The 20,086-nt window shown below is 36.6% G+C and overlaps 1 long non-coding RNA gene across 7 annotated transcripts in view; it reads right to left on the bottom strand.

Annotated features, from left to right (window-relative positions):
- LOC134735602 (uncharacterized) overlaps positions 1-20,086 on the bottom strand; it is a 59,643-nt gene that overhangs the window by 26,402 nt on the left and 13,155 nt on the right. For 2 of the 7 annotated variants that reach the window (XR_010118856.1, XR_010118850.1), the window contains exons 2-3: positions 3,436-3,590; positions 2,213-2,319 (exon numbers count right to left, since the gene is read on the bottom strand). This is a non-coding gene — a long non-coding RNA (uncharacterized lncRNA). The remainder of the gene's footprint in view (positions 1-2,212; positions 2,320-3,435; positions 3,591-20,086) is intronic. The other 5 variants (XR_010118852.1, XR_010118855.1, XR_010118851.1 and 2 more) reach the window with 4 other exon arrangements.

The raw sequence follows: 20,086 nt of genomic DNA, 5'->3' as shown, positions 1-20,086 counted from the left end.
AGATTCAATGCCATCCCCATCAAGCTACCAATGACTTTCTTCACAGAATTGGAAAAAACTACTTTGAAGTTCATATGGAACCAAAAAAGAGCTCTCATCCCCAAGTCAATCCTAAGCCAAAAGAACAAAGCTGGAGGCATTACACTACCTGACTTCAAACTATACTACAAGGCTACAGTAACCAAAACAGCGTGGTACTGGTACCACAACAGAGACATAGATCAATGGAACAGAACAGAGCCCTCAGAAATGATGCTGCATATCTACAAATATCTGTTCTTTGACAAACCTGACAAAAACAAGAAATGGGGAAAGGATTCCTTATTTAATAAATGGTGCTGGGAAAACTGGCTAGCCATATGTAGAAAGCTGAAACTGGATCCCTTCCTTACACCTTATACAAAAATTAATTCAAGATGGATTAAAGACTTAAATGTAAGACCTAAAACCATTAAAATCCTACAAGAAAACCTAGGCAATACCATGCAGGACATAGGCGTGGGCAAGGACTTCATGTCTAAAACACCAAAAGCAATGGCAACAAAAGCCAAAATTGACAAATGGGATCTCATTAAACTAAAGAGCTTCTGCACAGCAAAAGAAACTACCATCAAAGTGAACAGACAACCTACAAAATGGGAGAAAATTTTCACAACCTACTCATCTGACAAAGGGCTAATATCCAGAATCTACAATGAACTCAAACAAATTTACAAGAAAAAAACAAACAACCCCATCAAAAAGTGGGCAAAGGATATGAACAGACACTTCTCAAAAGAAGACATTTATGCAGCCAAAAAACACATGAAGAAATGCTCATCATCACTGGCCATCAGAGAAATGCAAATCAAAACCACAGTGAGATACCATCTCACACCAGTTATAATGGCCATCATTAAAAATCAGGAAACAACAGGTGCTGGAGAGGATGTGGAGAAATAGGAACACTTTTACACTGCTGGTGGGACTGTAAACTAGTTCAACCATTGTGGAAGTCAGTGTGGCGATTCCTCAGGGATCTAGAACTAGAAATACCATTTGACCCAGCCATCCCATTACTGGGTATATACCCAAAGGACTATAAATCATGCTGCTATAAAGACACATGCACACGTATGTTTATTGCGGCACTATTCACAATAGCAAAGAGTTGCAACCAACCCAAATGTCCAACAATGATAGACTGGATTAAGAAAATGTGGCACATATACACCATGGAATACTATGCAGCCATAAAAAATGATGAGTTCATGTCCTTTGTAGGGACATGGATGAAACTGGAAAACATCATTCTCAGTAAACTATTGCAAGGACAAAAACCAAACACCGCATGTTCTCACTCATAGGTGGGAATTGAACAATGAGAACTCATGGACACAGGAAGGGGAACATCACACTCCGGGGACTGTTGTGGGGTTGGGGGAGGGGGGAGGGACAGCATTAGGAGATATACCTAATGCTAAATGATGAGTTAATGGGTGCAGCAAATCAACATGGCACATGGATACATATGTAACAAACCTGCACATTGTGCACATGTACCCTAAAACCTAAAGTATAATAAAAAAAAATGCAAATTAAAACTGCAATGAGATACCATCCCACACCAGTCAGAATGGCTATTATTAAAAGGTTTTTAAAAAAACAGATGTTAGTGAAGATGCAGAGAAAAGAGAACACTTATACACTCTAGGTAGGGATGTAACTTAGTACAACTTCTATGAAAAACGGTATGGAGATTTCTCAAAGAACTAAAAATAGAACTACCATTTGACCCAGTAATCCCACTACTGGGTATCCGCTCAAAGAAAAGAAATTAATTTATCAAAAAGACACCTGTATTCATATGTTTATCATAGCACAGCACTACTCACAATAGCAAAGTCATGGAACCAACCTAAGGATGGATCTGATGGATGCAGATGACTGGTATACATATATATATATATATATATATACACATACATATATGTACTGGAATATTACGCAACAATAAAAAAGAATGAAATAATGTTTTTTTGCAGCAATATAGATGGGGCTTTGCCATTATCCTAAGTGAAATAACTCAGAAACAGAAAATGGAATACCGTATATTCTCACTTATACGTGGAAGCTAAACAATGGGTACATATGGACATACAGAGGGAAATAACAGACACTGGGGACTTCTAAAGAGGAGAGGGTGGGAAAGGGGTGAGGGTTGAAAAATTACCTACTGAGTACAGCATTCACTATTCAGGTGATGGGCACACTAGAAGCCCAAACTTCATCATTATGCAATATATCCACATAACAAAGCTGCACATACATCTCCTGAATCTATAAAAACAAAATGTAAAAAAAAAAGTAGTAACTATCTGCTAATGTTTGTCTTCTAGCAAGAATCTCACAGACAGGGTACTTTCCTGAATAATTTTAAAATATATAGCACTTACTGAGCACTTACTATGCTCTCCAACCTATGCAAAAACCTATTCTAATCTCTAAAAGAACTTTCAGAGTAAACATCTAGAAAGAAAAGGGCTCAGGGCAGTCTGAGGAATGTGAAATTTGTAAAATTTATCAGGCCCAGAGTGACACAAGCATGGGACTTCAGTTATGGTTCCTGCACCCATGCTTGGGTGGGGGTGGAGAGGTAGTTGTTTAAAGGCATTTTGGTTTTCCTTTCCTTCTTGGAAGTTTCAGACTAGGTGATAAATTACCTAAGTGTTACCACAAGGTGCACAATGTGAACCCTGCCCATTATCTTCGTTTGTGGAAGTTGTGACACAAAGATCTATGTATAGCCAGTAGATAGCTTACGTTATTTTAATGAACCAATGTAAATTCTTGGGAAACAACTTAGGAACTGCCCCTAAACTTCTTATTTTTTTTCCTTAAAAACCCACTCATAACTGCTGTTAATTGGAGCATATGTTCAGGGCAACTTGAATCTATGATTCTTGTGCTTTAGTCCTCAACCTTAACCCAATAAACTCTTTACTCATATTAAATTTGCTTCAGTTTCTTCCTTTAGGTCAACAGCATTATTACATACTTCCTCTCTGTAAGTAAGAAAACTAAAGCTCAGTGAGGTTTGTAATTTATGTAGGGCTAAAAAGTCCAGTCAGCAGAGGCAGCAACATTTAAATCTGAAGAACCAGGTTCTGCCTTTGTTCATAGATATGAATGGAAAAGTAGCATCCTGTATTATGCTAATTGGAGGCCTCCACATGGAGCAAATTCGACAGAGAATGCACAGGATGAAGGAATACTAAAGCATTTCGCTGTGAACCCTGAAAGAGCCAGTCTGGCTCTTTTGGTAACATTTCTTAATGACTACAACAGTAGTAGGATGATTGTTGGCGCTGAGTCTTTAACAAGTAAAATCCCCATGTTCAGTCTGTAGGTGCAATGCCCATTTCTTCCCATGAAAGCCAAAACAAAAGCTCTTACCCACATTTTCCTCCTGCTTCCTCTGCCTTCTCATTGGCCCTGGTGCCTCCTCATGTGGACCTGGGTGGTGGGTTGTTCTCCCTCCTCTTGGGAACTATGAGTAACAGCTATCTTTTCCATGGCAGTCTTCTCCTGATCCACTGGCCTCACCATACCTGAATAATAAAAAAACCTACATTTTAAAACGTATTGGCAGATTTGTTTAACCCGTCTATGCCCTCATTTTTTTTCTTCTGTAAAATTGAGATACTAATAGTTATCTTTGTCATTTTGTTAATGAAAAGTTTCTATAAATGAATGTGAATGAAGGGCTCAGCACAGTGCCAGGCCTGGGGTAAGAATCAACAACTGGTAGCATTATCATAATTATTCTTTATGAAATTATTATTATCAATATAGAGTATCCTTCTGGAAAGTATGGACCCATCTGATTTACCTCTGCATCTCCACTAGCTGGCAAAGAGTTGACACTAAAAATGGTCATTGAGTTTTAAATAAATTAAATCATTTATTCTTTTTAAAGACCTCTAAGACTAATGTTGAGGACCTAACTAAGCCAGTCAGCCTTTATGATTAGAGAGCTATAAATTATCAGCATCTCTGTAGAATGAGCAAAACTACGAGTTTTGGGGCATACATGTTTTAACTTATTTAATTTCTAACTAAATAAATAGGTGAACATAAAAATTCACACCCATAAATGCAAGAAAGTGACCAGGAAAATTCTTCCACGCGTATTTTTCACCATCCTGCCATATAAACTATTAAGAGTTTGGAGTTTGGGATATATCCTTTGAGAAAAAAAATCATAAATTTTTAAAAATGAAATAAATAATAAATGTTCTTCCCTCAGAATATGATGTCTGCAGGGGACAAATGCCACATTAAATGGAGACAACAAACATTCATAAGCAGAGTTATTCTAAAACTATTCTGTCTTAAATTTTTTATTCTAATTGTTAATTCCAGAGGCACATCATAACATGAAGTTCTGGTGAGTGAAGCAGAGCCACTCTCAGGAAGACTTTGGACTCCAGTGACAATTAGACAGTAATGAGGTATTTTCAGCTTTTGTCCCATATGTGCAATCTCTGATCTGGCTCCAACATGGATTCTTTGCCCGTGTTGGGGAAATGTTACCCAGTGCACCAAGAGGAGTGTATTGGTGTTAAAGGCAGTTACCGTTGTGTCTGGGCAATGATTTCTTGGCACCTAAAACTCTCTACAATACTTCCAAAATTTGCCATAGCTATGGGAGAACAGGATATGAGAGAAGAACTGTGGTGCTATGGGAAATTTCTAAATACCATTAGCACTGCTTCAGAATGACAAAGTGATTATGAAGTAATGGCCACAAAATTGTTCCTCAGTCTTGTTCTTATGCCCTCTCTGTGGGCTGAAGTTGACTCATTTAAGGAGCAGTTCAATTCTCCTCTTGCAGTCTCCCTTTTTTTGTGGTGGTTTGTTTGTCTTTTCATTTCTGTTACAATGCTTATCCTTTATTAAGATAATATTAAAATTTGGACCAATATCTGTAACGCATATCTTCTTAATTACTTATGGGTGTTATATATTCCTAAACCCATTGATGTACATGGCTAAAACTGCATCTCTGTTTTCCAACAATGGCTAATCCTTAATGTTGATCTAAGGGAAAAAAATCTATAAATAGTACTTAAATCATCATTATAATGTGCCTAAGATGTGCTGCCCACTGTACCAAGTTTTTTACACTCACTATCTCTAATTCTTATAAAAATACTCCAGGCTAGATGTTCTCATTTTACAAATGAGGCAAATGAGACTCTAAGAGGTTAAACAAGGCAGTGAAAGCCACTCAGATGTAAGTTGTGGCTTATGAACTCTACGGTCCATACACTTTCCTATTATTGCATTTTGTGTTTCAAATTACCATCATTTTTGGTGAATCTCTAAAATTTAAAAATAGTACTTCTTTGGTCATTTAACACAGAAATTCACACTATTTCTGTCCTTGGGTATGTTAAAAAATAAGAAAAAAGAATTGCCTTTCTGGCAGAGTCAAATCTGCCTACTTCCTTAGCATTTCTGAGGAAATCTAATTTTTTAGGCCCCATGCAGCCTTCAAATTGAATATATAATTCCCAACGTTCTCCTTTCTTGGGAAAACATTTCTACTCCACTGTGAGGATCAAGCTCCCTCCTGTTGCCACCGCTCCCAAAGCTGAGCTAAGAAGACAGATGCTATGTGATTCTGTGAAGATCTAGGATTAGGTAGGCCTTCTAATGAGGCATTTAATTGTGGGGTTTAGCACTCATTCATGCAACAAACACTGCAGGGCAACAGCCCTGGGGCAACAGATAGTGCTGGGCCAGGGCCTTTTAATGCTGATGGTTGTTCTATCTTGCTGAGGTGATTTCTTCAGCTTAGCATATAAAACAGAATTATAAAACAGAAAGCTGCTCGATGCCAGTGAACAAGCACTGGGCCACTAGCTATGTCATTTTAGGGCAAGCTAGCAAAATACCAGGAAGGAGAAGTCCCCTCACACTCCACCAAGACCCAGTGAATCAAAGGATAGCCAGCTTCTTGGTAAGCTCCCTTTATCAGCAGCCCACATTAACCAACTGCCACTGTGGGTGCATGATTCCACTCTCTCTCTTCTCTTCTTTGCTTTTTGCCTCTCAAGTGTTTAAGTCTTAAAGCAGAGTTTCTCTAACCCCTACCCCAGCCTTCTCATAAACTATTAATGCAGATAAATTGGAAGTGTGTCAGAACTGACACCCCTCTGCGGCCTCAGCTGTTTAGGCAGGACAACAGGCTCTTCTGCATTGCACTTACAGACTTAACATGAGAAAGTTACTTGTTAAGGACTCACCTCCAAAAACTAGCATTTTTCTTGCTATTGAGAAATGTTACAAAAAGAGCAAGATTGGTGATGGAAAGAGAAAAGGGAAGCACAGCAAATTTCAAAATAAGAGAAGCAGTTTTTTTCAATGCAGCTGTGCTAAGGTTTGAATAAAATGAAGCCAAGTTCCTCCAAGCCCAGAGGGATACCACTCTCACCTCTCTTGCTGGGTATGGGTGGTGTCGAAATGCCACGTCAAAGGGTCTTCTTAGCCCTTGTAAGCTCTGACAAGATATACTCAAGGGTGGAGACAAAGCTGAAAAATCCAGGGTAAAAATGGACAGGTAGGGTAATATCCCTAATCTCATGCCTAGATATCTTCTTATCTGTGCCTGGCTGAGTAGATTAAAATTATCTCACACATTTTTCTTTATTGAATTTTTAAAACATGAAAGAGAAAGTGGGATAATTTATAGTTCATATTTCATATTCTGAATTAACCACTGTTAAATCTTGGCATATTTGCTTCAAGGTTTTTTTTTTTTTCCTTTACAGTTAATATTTCTCAATTGATTTCATAAAATTGAAAACTGCTTTAACAGAATTTTTAAGAATTGAAAAGCAAAAGGAGCATACAAAAAGATGCTCAAGATGATATTGTTATTAGAGAATTGTAAATTAAAACAACAAAGACACCACTACCTACCTATTCAAATGGCTAAAATCCAGAACACTGCCACCACCAAATGCTAGCAGGAATATGGAGCAACAGGAACTCTCATTCATTGCCAGTGAGAATGCAAAATTGTACAACCACTTTGGAGGACAACTGAGCAATTTCCTATAAAATCCAACATAGTCATACCATGTGATCCAGTAATCGTGCTGCTTGGTATTTATCTAAAGAAGCTGAAAACTTATGTTGACACAAAAATGTATATAGTTCTTTATAGCAGCTTTATTTATAATTGCTAAAACTTGGAAGCAGCCAAATGTCCTTTAGTAGGTGAATACTTTTTTTAAAAAACCCAAAGCAAACAAACAAACAAAATCTGGTACATCCAGACAATGGAGTATTATTCAGAGCCATGAAAAAGGCATGGAGGAAACTTAAGGGTATATTACTAGGTGAACAAAGCCAATCTGAAAAGCCTAGATACTGTATATTTCCAATTACATGACATTCTGGAAAAGGCAACATTATCGAGACAGTAAAATGATTAGTGATTTTCAGTGGCTAGGGAGTAAGTAGAATAAATAGAATTTTTAGGACAGTAAAGCTGTCCTATGTATGAAACTATAATGATAGATACATGCTGCTGTAGTCCGAATGTTGTATCCCCTCACTCACAAATTTACATATTGAAACTATTCACCAATGTGATAATATTAGGAGACAAGGCTTTTATGAGATGATTAGATCATGAGCAGGGAACTCTCATGGATAGGATTAGTGCCTTTATAAAAGTGGCCTCAGACAGGAGAATCACTTGAACCCGGGAGGTGGAGGTTGTAGTGAGCCCAGACCGTGCCATTGCACTCCAGCCTGGGCAACAAGAATAAAACTCCATCTCAAAAAAAAAAAAAAAAAAAAAATGTGGCCTCAGAGAGCTGTCTTGCCCCTTTCACCAGGTGAGGACACAGTGAGAAGGCATCATTTATGAATCAAATGGGCCATCACCAGACATTAAATCTACTGGTGCCTTGATCTTGGACTTCCCAGCATCTAGAACTGGGAAATTTCTATTGTTTATAAGCTATCCAGTGTTTGATGTTTTGTTATAGGATCCTGAATGAACTAAAACATGTCATTATACACTATGTCAAAACTCATAAGATGTACAACTCTAAGAGTGAGGCTTAATACAAACTATGGAGGCTGGGTGATGATGATGTCGATGTAAGTTTGTCAGTTTTAACAAAGGAATCACTCTGATGTGGGGGATATTGATATCTGTAGAGACTACCTGAGTGTGAGGTCAGGGAGTATACAGGAATTCTCTAAATTGTCCTCTTAATTTTGCTGTGAACCTAAAACTGCTCTGAAAAATAGTCTATTTTGAAAAAAACCCCAAAGGTGAAGTATTTTTTTAAACTTAATTCTCACTATCCATACATTTTTATTATTGAAATAGTTGGGTGTTATTTTCTGAATATACAAATAGATTGATGGATTTATATGCAGATGGATGAGAATAAATAAACAAATATAAATATTTATATAAAGGAATTTATAAAGTACATGCTATTTTGATAATAAAGTTAATTTTACTTGAAGTTAAAATATAGAACTAAAGTTGAAAAAGTTAAAATTAATATTCTCAACTATGGTTTCAAAAAGATGCCATGAAACTTTTGGTAAAAGTTGGAGTCATTACACTTTTTTTAAACTATGAGCTTCAGTTTTAAGCCATATCTATAATTTACTCTGCTTTAGAAGGATGCCACCAATCTCACCAATCTTACCAACTCCCCTCAACTTTTCCTCTGGATTTTTGGTTACTGGTATTCCTATGTCAAGGTCAACTTTTATAATATTAGTATTTAGTTGTTAACCATAATTCTAATAATTGGTTTTACTCCTACATTTAGTTGATATACTAGTGTTAAACGAAATTTATGAGGACTGTTTTTTTGGACTAGCCTCCTATAGTAGATCCCAGCAGGCCAGACCAAACCACAATGAAGTCACTCATACTAGGTGCCATGTAATCAAACTGAACGTTGAAGTACCAGTTTTCTCAAATAATGCAAAGCAAAATGCAGATCTCAGTCAACTTAAGTCAGCACAATAAGGCGTCCCTTGTGTTTAACCCTATAAGGAAAGTAACTTTGAAATGATCACTCTGTTTCTTATTCCCTGTTTCTGCTTTTTTCAGCCCTTTTCTGTCTATAAAACCAAGCCTCTGCTCAGCTCATCAAATCACTAATTATATTTTATAGAATGTATTGCCCAAATCTAGAATTTCCAATAGAAGCCAATTAAATCTTTAAACTATGTAAATTGAAACTTTATGCCTGACAAAATTAAAAAATAAAAATAAAAACCCTAAACTTTATATTCAAATAAGCATAAAAAATAAATTTGTTGTAATTTTATCTTTTGACAGTATGAAGCAGTAATCCTTTAACACATTTCCCTGTTCCCAACATTTTTATTTTATTATTTTTATTCATCTTTTAATAATTGGACCAATGTATTTTTTATTTATTTCTTACTTTAGATAATGTGCCTTTTCTCCTTCTTTCCTGCCTTCTTGATTTTAAAAATTTATTCTTCTTATTTTAGGTTTTCCTAGTTGCCAAGATTGCTTTAGTTTTCATTTTTCTCCTTTTTGAGAGACTCTGTCCACACATTCTATTTGCTCTGATAGAATGTGGTTAACTTTAGACTCTCTCCCCGCAAGTGCATTTTTAGTATAATTTTTCTTTCTTTTCCCTTCTTCTTTTTCACTATGAGATATAATGAGAGCTGGGTAGTTTGTGTCCCTTCCAATTTTCTGTAGCCTGAGGAAATGGCAAAAAGATGGGTAAAACTAAGCTAAGGGGTGTGTATTTTTAGTTGGATCTGTTCTCTGTCCTGAGGTTTTTGTAATAGGAAAAACAGTAATTCCATTTATTCCTTCTTGTTGGGGCTAGATTGAGCTGGTTACACCATTCCAATGGGGACAGACCAGAGAGATTGGTTTTCTAGGATTCACTGCATCTAGTCAAGGTGGGAGATAGATACCATTCCTGGATAACACACCTTGAATTCTAGGTCATTTGAAATCTTGGTTTATATATAGTCCTCAAACCCATACATCTCTCTAAGAAGTTCAGTTAGCTACTTCATTTTTTTTTCTATTTTGTATCATAGAGATTTCCAGTATTGTACAATCATAATTCAGAATTTCTAAAACATTCTCAGGTATTCAAGTTGCTCAATTTCTCTGGAACCTCAGATGCTGGAAAAAGCATCCATCATCATACAGTCACATGAAACAAACCAAGACATCATGCCATGCTCCCTGACTACAAACATGGCAGCAAATAGGAGCCTCCTGGTAGATAAGAAGAAGCCAACTTACTTTAAAGCCCTAATATAGGGAAAGTGATTCCTAAATCACATACTCTCTAGTTGGGCTTTTAAATTATTTCCTTTGACAAAGACACACAAAATTTAGGATTTCCCTAGTGAAAAAAGAATTTGCCTTGGTTAAATTGGATTGAGTCCTGTGGTAAGTGAAAAATTTTACTTCAAAACTCTTCTTTTGACAAGGTAAATAAATATTTAAATATAAAAATATTTGTATCCAAATTAGATGTAATAATTTTAAAAATAGAAGCAATCTTAATCTTCTCAAGTACACAATTAGGTAAATGATAGCTCTCAATCATAAGAGATCAAAAATTGTGTTTAAATACAGTAGCTGTGAATGACACAGAGAAAATTGTGATAAAAGGTCCTAAACAAGCTATTAGGTTGACAAGGTCCAATACAGCACCTATGCTCTTTACCATTTTGTCCGCATACCTGCTACAGTGTCTGGCAGTATAAATGCAATGAAGGAGAAAATTAATGAAAGGGTGAATTTGACTACTCTCCTAGGAGAAAGAAGGAAGATGGCAGCTGCTCAAATGCAATCAATTCCAAGACACCACTTCTAAATACTGGCCCCCATCTCAAGGATACCACTATCTAGGATACTACACAAATGTATTTATTTTTTCCTTTCAATGGAATGCGAAGTTTATGTGTCTTCTTCATGAATTCAGGTCATTTAAAAATTTCAAAAGGAATATTCATCACATTGAGATTCTACCAAGTTCTGAGCCGCCACATTCTTTTTTCTTTGCTTAGCTCCTAATTACTGTAAAATTTTGACAAGTGGTTACAATTCAAATATCTGTACTTGATTCTTCACAGATTCCCAAAATCCTTTAATCATCTCAGCACTGTCAGCTGCATCAGCACAGTACCAGAGAGGGGACTATAGCCAATCAGATGTGGAGCGGCCCTGTGCTTCCTCCTTTTAAACTCAGACTAGCAGACAGGATGCAAAGCAAAGCATAGCCCAGAAGCTAGAGTGTCTTTTCAAAGACCAAATGAAATTTAATGAAAGGGGAAAGTTTTTATTAAAATGAAGAATCAGAGAAACCAAAAAAAGTTTGAGACATTTTAGAGGAATCAGGAAGTAGCGACTTTGAATTTAAAGAATGTTTAAGATTTTGAATATGTGGTCAGGAATCTTTAAAGTACCTACACAGATTTCACAACAAATCAAGGGCTGGATTGCAGTGGTGCAATCTCGACACACGGCAACCTCCATCTCCCAGGTTCAAGCAATTCTCCTGCCTCAGCCTCCCAAGTAGCTGGAACTACAGGTACATGCCACCACACCCAGCTAATTTTTATATTTTTAGTAGAGACACGTTTCACCATGTTGGCCAGGCTGGTCTCGAACCCCTGATTTCAGGTGATCCACCCACCTTGGCCTCCCAAAGTGCTGGGATTACAGGCATAAGCCACCACACCCTGCCATATTCTTCTTTAAATGTATAGAATTGTGCTTTAGAATTAGCAAGGTGTTTATACATATTACCCATTTATCAACCTTCTGGGGTAATAAATATCCTTTTCTATTGCCCCTTTATCAGATAGCTCAAGCTAAATCTGTTGCAGTATCTAACAAACCCCTAAATATTAGTGTCTTCAACTTCAGTCAATTTTTTTCTCTTGTTACATAGCCATCATGGGTTAAATGCAACTCATTGTTCTCATTCTAGGAAACATGATGAACAACCCCTGTATGGGATATTTCCAGTCTCATGTCAGAGGAAAAAGAAAACAATGAATAAAGAACATGATGATTCTAAAAACTTCTACTCATTAATGAGACACATCATTCCTGCTCACATTTTAAAATCTGGCATCAATAAATAGATTGAAGTGTATGAAGGATATTCAAAAAGTTCATGAAAATGCACATTATGAAATATCTATGCAGGGATTTCAAAGTTTTTACACCAAAATAAAGTCATACTAACTTGTTATAACATGTCTGAACAGGATCTAGTTTGAGGCACTAAGAAGAATAAAACATCAGTTTAAACAGAATCTTTATCAGAGCAACATGAATTCTACTGAAATTGTTACAAAACAAACATCCAATTAATGGGAAGCTTGGATGAAAGAATGGTAAAATCATTGATGCTTTTCAAAAAGTTTATGGGGACAATGCCCTAAAGATATTAGCAATTTACAAATGAATAGTTCATTTTAAGAAGGAATCAATGTTGAAGATGAAGCCCATAGCAGCAGATTATTCACATCAATCTGTGAGGAAAAAATTAATCTTGTTCACACCGGTATTAACCAGGGTTCTCTACAGGGACTGAACTAATAGGATAGATGTAATTATGAAGGGGAGTTTATTAAGGAGTATTGACTCACATCATCACAAGGCGAAGTCCCACAATAGGCTCACTGCAAGCTGAGGAGCAAGGAATCTAGTTTGAGTTCCAACACCTCAAAATAAGGAAGACAATGGTGCAGCCTTCAGTCTGTGGCCAAAGACCTGAGAGCCCCTGGCAAACCACTGTTGTAAGTCCAAGAGTCCACAAGCTGAATAACTGGGAATCTGATGTTTGAAGGCAGGAAGTATCAGCACGGGAGAAAGGACTCAGCAAGTCAAGTCCTTCCAACCTCTTCTGCTTGCTTTATTCTAGCTGCAGTGGTAGCTGATTAGATGGTGCCACCCAGATTGAGGGCGGGTTTGCCTCTCACAGTCCACTGACTCAAATGTTAATCTCATTTGGCAGCACTTACAGACATGCCCAGGAACAATACTTTACATCCTTCAATCTGATCAAGTTGACACTCAATATTCACCATCAAAATGCCCTAATTGTAAAAGACCGATGATTAATGGCACCCACAACAGCCAATATCATAGACATCTTAATTGGTTCAGCTTACACAATTCCAACTGAAAAATTAAAGTTGAGCAAATATTCTACTCAATGTGTGCCAAAACCATTGCACCCAGATCAACTGCAGATGTGAGCAGAACTTTCAATGGAGATTTTATACAAGAGGGATCAAGATCCCGAAGAATTTCTTTGAAGAATTTTAACAGGAGATTGAACGTGGCTTTACCTGTACAATCCTGAAGACAAAATCAAACCAAAATAATGGCTACCAAGAGATGGAAGTGGTCCAACTGTGAAACAGTCAAGAGCAAAAGTAATGGCAACAATTTTAGGGGATGCTAAACGCATTTGGCTTGTTGCCCTTGTGGAGGGCCAAAAAGTGATAACATCTGATTATTATGAGAGAGTTTTAAGAAAGTTAGCCAAAGTGTTAGCAGAAAAACACCCAGAAATTTTCATCAGAGGGTTCTTTACCACTATGACAATATTCCTGCTCATTCTTCTCATTAAACAAAGGTCATTTTATTAGAGTGTAAATAGGAAATCAGTAGGCATCCACCTTATAGTCCTCATTTGGCTCCTTCTGACTTTTTATTGTTTCCTAATCTTAAACAACAAATCTATAAAGAGCACACTTTTTTTAAAAGTTAGTAATGTAAAAAAGACTGCATCGACATGGTTAAATTCCCAGGCCCCTCAATTCTTTGGAGATGGACTGAATGGCTGGCACTATCACTTACAAAAGTGTCTTGAGCTCAATGGAGGTTATGTTGAGAAATAAAGTTTATATTTTTTATTTTTATCATTTAATTCTATTTTCTACAAACTTTTTGAAGTATGTCTATAACCCTTCCACAGGAAAGGGTATAGGATATTTTATGTAAAAATATAATCTAATAGAAACTCCACCCTTCCCTCCATTTCCGTAAAAATAAGAGAACATTATGGGTTTAATAAGTACTGAAATATTACTCAGGACAAAAATTTATGATATCTTTTCATTATATGACAAGTATGTCCTTCATAAATGAGATTTTTTTCACGTGTCTGGCTGATGCATTGAGATACATAAAGCTGAGCATTGGCCTTTTGTCATTGTATCAAAATATCATCTTTAGCCAACATTGATTATTATGTTACCAAAATTTTTAGATAATGATAAAAATCTAATTGTAATGAGAATCTCTGATGTTTGAAACATATGAGTTAGGAAAGAATTAACTTTATAAAGAAGTAGAGAAAATTGCTGACATCTACTGGATAGAAAATTAAGAACAAAACTTATTCAACTTGTGTGAAAACTGACATCTGATTGGTATGTACTGAACTAAAAAGATTCTAGAACTATCTATTTTGTTTTGAGCACCCAATTATATTTTGAAATCTTTATTTTGTGGCATTATGGCAAGCAAATTTTTTTTAAATATCTTATTGAAAATTTGACCAATCCCTCTTTTACTACATATTGCACTTTGACTCTGTACTGAGTGTTGTGATATGCAAGGGAAATGACACCAAATAACTTCCAATATTGAAGTTATTTATCGTATCAGAAACTGTGTCACTGTTTATGTGTGATGTTTCACCTTATTATATTGTCAACAACTCTGAAGGCTCTGAGATTTTAGTCTATTGGGAAGCTAACAGGTTAGCCTGCCACAGTTTCATGGATTCTGGTAAATTATATAAGCTTTCTGGCTTGGAAAATATAGTTAATTACAAATAATAATGGCAATCACAAAGGTATTGGCTTTTTTTTTGCCCTGTGCCTCCAATTCCTGATTTCCAAAGGGCTATTCAGCCAGAAAGCATTAGCACATGCTGTGGTCTGTAATACAGGAAAGGGTTTCTGTGCTTAGAACTCTAATATTTCATGATAGGTAATAAGCATGCCAGCCCTTTGGTCTGGAAAGAGATGTTATCATCACTGTATTTGATAGTAAGCATGCTTGCTATTTGCTCTGGAGGAAAACTCTCTGTCTTCCAAGGCTACTCTCTATACAAAAATCTTTTAAAAGATAGTTCAGAATAAAGTACAGTAACTGCCTTCCCTATAAGACAAAAAATTATGAGATAGCCCTGTAGAATTATGTCACAACAGTATCTACTTCTTATTGCTACTACTTTGTCTTGACTGCTGGTGAATTTTCCCACGAGTACGCTACTCTGTTGGCTAGTCTCATTAATTTAAATAAGGTAGGCTAGGACTAAATCCATCACTTTGTTTCCCATATCATTTAATTAAGACTACTATCCCCAGAGCTACAAGTAGCAGGAGGAGGCCCATCTGCTGTATTGACCATTCTTCCCAGCTGGACCCAACCAGCTAAATAAATTCTTTTAAGCCATCAGGGTCTACCTTAGAAATTGAGGTAATTTTCTTCTTAAATTTCTGCATTAGCCTTTCCACTTTAACTGAGGTACAGTAAGATGTATCAGTGAATACATAGATTCTGCTTAAACCCAAAAGGGGGAAGTCTAGGGCAATTGTGGACTTTAAGTTATGGCTGACCTAAATGCATTCTAGAGCGGAAGTGGTATGTTTAGTCATTTCAACAAAGTTAAGGACAAATTTCTAACTGAATGCTTTCCATTGTAAAACTAACTGCTCACAGGGTGTGCTAAAATAATGAGTCATTTATCTCACTGATTTCTCCAGAAATCTTCCCTGAGTAACTAGAGATGACCAAATTTTGAAGAGATTTCTATAGTCATATGAGAGTTACATGATCTACTTGTATTCTTAAATACTTGAAAGTCTTTTAAGGTAAAGACATTATGTTTTTAGGAGGAAGTCAGTTTATACCTGCCTTACAGTTAAGAACCAAATATACATAGAACCCTAGGAAATAAAGTATTGGCTACAATTGTTGGTGCCCTCAAAGTAGTTCCTACATGGGTCAGGGCCCACAGGTTGACAGGGGTTCTAACAGCCTCTCTGTCTGGCCATTAGACCTTTGAGTGCCCAGTTCAGTTAAAATGATTGAGTCAAATGATTGTTCTGGAAGACCTGCTTGAGGGCAGTCAATCTAACCTGTCCCATTTGTCTATCCCACTGGTTTGGTGGAATTAGTCTGCCTCATGGGACTGAGCAAGGGCTACATGAATGAGGGTGGGGAAGACCTCCAGATGTGTTGATGGCTGTTTCACATGAAAGGTGCAGAAGATATGTTTCTACTTATCTTCTCAGTAAGGTGAAAAGAGATGTTGATCAAATTGTGTTCACAGATATCTGGTAGGGTTTGGTAGACTGAGTGGTCAGCTGAAGTAAATGTTCTTATAATATTCTGGGAGAGAAAATCAGGGCCTTCTTCTTTGTGAAAGAAATCTCCAGAGTTGATTCTGGAAGACAGAGATGATAAACGTACCCCTCTCTCCTGTCCCCCTCCATATCTGAAGTGTTCTTCTCCCAGGTGACAGGATGTTGTTTTCTGCCACCACAAAATATATGTGCCTAATTCCAATATAGTACAACACCTTTTTTTTTTATCATCTCCTGCTCACAACTAGATTTCTCATCTAGAAAGATCAGGTATGAGAAAAACAAGGTCATTTTTATAACATTTGTAGAAATCTATTATGTTCAATTTTGTGGAAGTGGGCCACTGCATGGGGACTCAATGAACAATGCGGTCAACCAAGAGATCATTGTGTTATGATCCAGGACGAGATCCATCCAACAAAAGAACCCAAGATGCTAAACCAGAATTAAGTTTTTTGGGCACCCTTTTGGACATCCAAGGGGCATACCTACCAAGATCACCTGTGTTTATTATTAGGGGAAAGTAAGAAGCTTCAGGCCCAAGAATGATCAAGGATGAATCTTGAATTTTCAAAATGGGTTTAAATAACCTCTCACGTCTTTGGTCCTAATTATCACCCAAGAAGCAGTCACAGGTAGATGATCCCTTTCTGGGGGCAGCTGCACTCAGTGGCCAAATTTCCTTGCTATGGTGTGTGAGCCAAAAGAAAGTGAGAAACACAAAGTCAGAAATAGTTTCAATCAATTTTTGAGAAGGCAGATGCAATGCATGCACAATAGTATCAGGTACCAGTAGATAAAAGGGAGTGTGGAAATTCTATCAAATACCTTGATAATCAACTCATTACTAAGTAACACATATGATAAAAAGTGCTTATCAGACTGAAAATGATCTGGAAGGCCAAATACACAGATCGTTTGAAAGGCCACAACTCTGGCCAAATACAGCTGATCTTTAAGGAACAGAAACACCCATAATGAGAGAAAGCGTAAACAGTGGTAAAACACTGCTGTCAGCCTGGAGAGGGGGTCAAAGGTGCAATCTAGTCAGTCTACAAGAGTAGGTGAGAGCTATATCCTGTACAAGGTGACCTCTCTTATCACAAGACAAATGGGTCAACTTTTGGCATGTATCACAAGTTACGCAAGTGGTGGTAATGGTAATCTCTGCATCAGAAACATAGAACCCTTTATTTTGTGCCTTGCCTGTGATGGTAGATGCACTGATTTTTCCGGTATGATAATGAATCCAGACAGCAATGATGGCAAGCTGAGCAGTATAAGCTCAGGAAGTCAGTCTCATCAGAGAATGGACCCTTACCATAGACATCTACACAATTAACCAAGATAGCTCCATTAGCAACCATGACATATTTTCAGTTTGTGGCCCCAAAGAGAGTTTACTTTAATCTGCCAATCTGTAGTGCAGGAAAGGAGAAACAGGCTAATGAAAAAACAGAGGAGCCAAATAGAAAACATATACCAAATCATAGATTTAATGGATCCATATTAATATAAAAATGGGCTATAGACTCCAATTAAAAGAAGTCATCAGGTTGGATAAAAAGCAAGACACAACTATTTACTTCTCACAAGAGATACATCTTAAATATAAAGTTAGTTTGTACTCGATGTTCTCATAAACAACTGAAACACTATCTTAGGTAGCTGAACTTAAGCCTTAATCTGCAAATATTTACATTGTAATGTGTAGAGACTCAGGCAGGAAGTCATGCTAAAGTTTATTATTATTATTGTTTTTGTTGTTAACAAAAGAGTATAGTCCTAAGTCCTAACAAGAAAAAAAAGTTGAAAAACATTTTAAAGAAAAAAACCCTGTAATTAATGACAAATTGGATACAGGATAGGATATAAAGGTGAAAAATGACTTTGGACTTAACTGCAGTGGCATTTTCAAATTAACATTTTATTGAGCAACATTTTTTTTGTTTATTCAGTGGTTTTAGTGGTTGCCATAAAGGAAGTAAATACAGTTATGTGTATTTGATTTCTTTCTTTTAATAGGCTCCCGGATGGGCAGAGAGCTCCTGTCCAGAGCCTTCAATTGTCAGAAATGGCCAGAACCCAAGAAACTCAAGGGAGAAGTGAAATTGAGTTTCTACCAATCTTGTTCAGAAAGTTCTTTTAATGTGTCAGCTAAATTCTCCAAACCAGTACTATCAACATGCTCAGATACCTTTTTCTCTTTCCTAATCTTCCTAATTCTTGCATTTGGTCCTATATGTAATAGAAAAGCTTATCTTGCTGAGGAGGTAAAACTCCAGATACATAATTTAGTTATAATACAAAAAACCCACAGTGTGTTTTCCATCTCGACTCAATATGCAGAGATATGCACATTGTTTATCAGAATCTGGAGTAAATTCCACACACATAAACATATTTATCTTTAGTATCTCTAACTTATGGGAAAAAAAGTGATACATAAAAATCAAAAATCAAAGCTGTCTTGTTTTTTTTCATGAAATGAAAATGTTCACCCTAAAATCACTCTGTGAATCTGCCTGGAGGGTTGATTTTTTTTTTCTAAGTCTCATGGGGATGTTTTCTGAACAAATTTTTCCTTTAATGTCAGTGGTGCCCTATGTTTAGATTAGCTTTATGAGCTCATAGTGGAACACAAAATAGCCTCGTGGGGAAAAATATCCCTGAAAAGGAGACATTAATAATCCAAATAAATCCCCACTGTCCTGAGCAGATAAGATATGAAGAAATGAGCAGAAGGCTGAATATAGATTATACAAGAGACATCAAGTACACAAAAGACTATTGTGGGAAGGAAGTTACCTACTATTCTTCATTTAAATGCAATTTTAGACATTGATGTAGTAATTTCGTAGAGAAAATACTGCAAGGTTGATTAGAGTTACTGTATCTTCCAAAAGCACCTCCCTTAAGTCTCAAAACATAGATTGCATTACAAAGCCAGTTGAAAGGGCAACAGATAAAGTAATTCTACAATTTCCTTTGCTTTACAACCCTGTTGGGGAGTCCTCAGCCAAAGCAAAGGGACTTTACATTCAAAGTTACATATAAAATATTTCAGAGAGCAAATTTGCTTCCAGAAGGTTAAAAACTTCAGCCTTGAATGAAATACACATTCCTTTGTTTATTGGATTATTGTTTTTTACTTTGGTGGTATATACAAGAAGAGAATTAAGTCTCATTAGGTCTGTATCCAATTACATATTCTACTACATGTTCATCAAGGCATGCAGGTGCTTATCTGTCTAGTCCACTGTGGGCACCAGAATCTTGACTCTAATTTTATAAGATGGTTTTCATTCATCCCATCACAAAACATGTAGGGCATTTTATTTGGGGAATATATAGGAAGACAAAAGAAATGCAATAAAAATGATATAACATTTAATTTACACATATATGACAAACTCTAAAGGAATTCAATAGCTTTTGATATTTATTTGGAGTTCTGATTACTGTTGAGCTGATGATAATCTTTGGGCAATGTGATAAGGGGCTAATGTTAATCTTCTCTCTGTTCTCTGTTTGGGTGTGCTCTGATGTCTGCATCTTTCTTTTGGTTCCAAAGTCTTATTTTGTTTCTTTCTTTGCTCCTGAGACAGCCTTTAGCAACTGATTTCCACAGAAGCTGTATTTTACT

The sequence above is a fragment of the Symphalangus syndactylus genome, chromosome 22, assembly GCF_028878055.3.
Source record: "Symphalangus syndactylus isolate Jambi chromosome 22, NHGRI_mSymSyn1-v2.1_pri, whole genome shotgun sequence".
NCBI lineage: Eukaryota > Metazoa > Chordata > Mammalia > Primates > Hylobatidae > Symphalangus > Symphalangus syndactylus.
The sequence above is the reverse complement of the archived record's forward strand: the minus strand, read 5'-3'. Positions and strand labels throughout refer to the sequence as shown.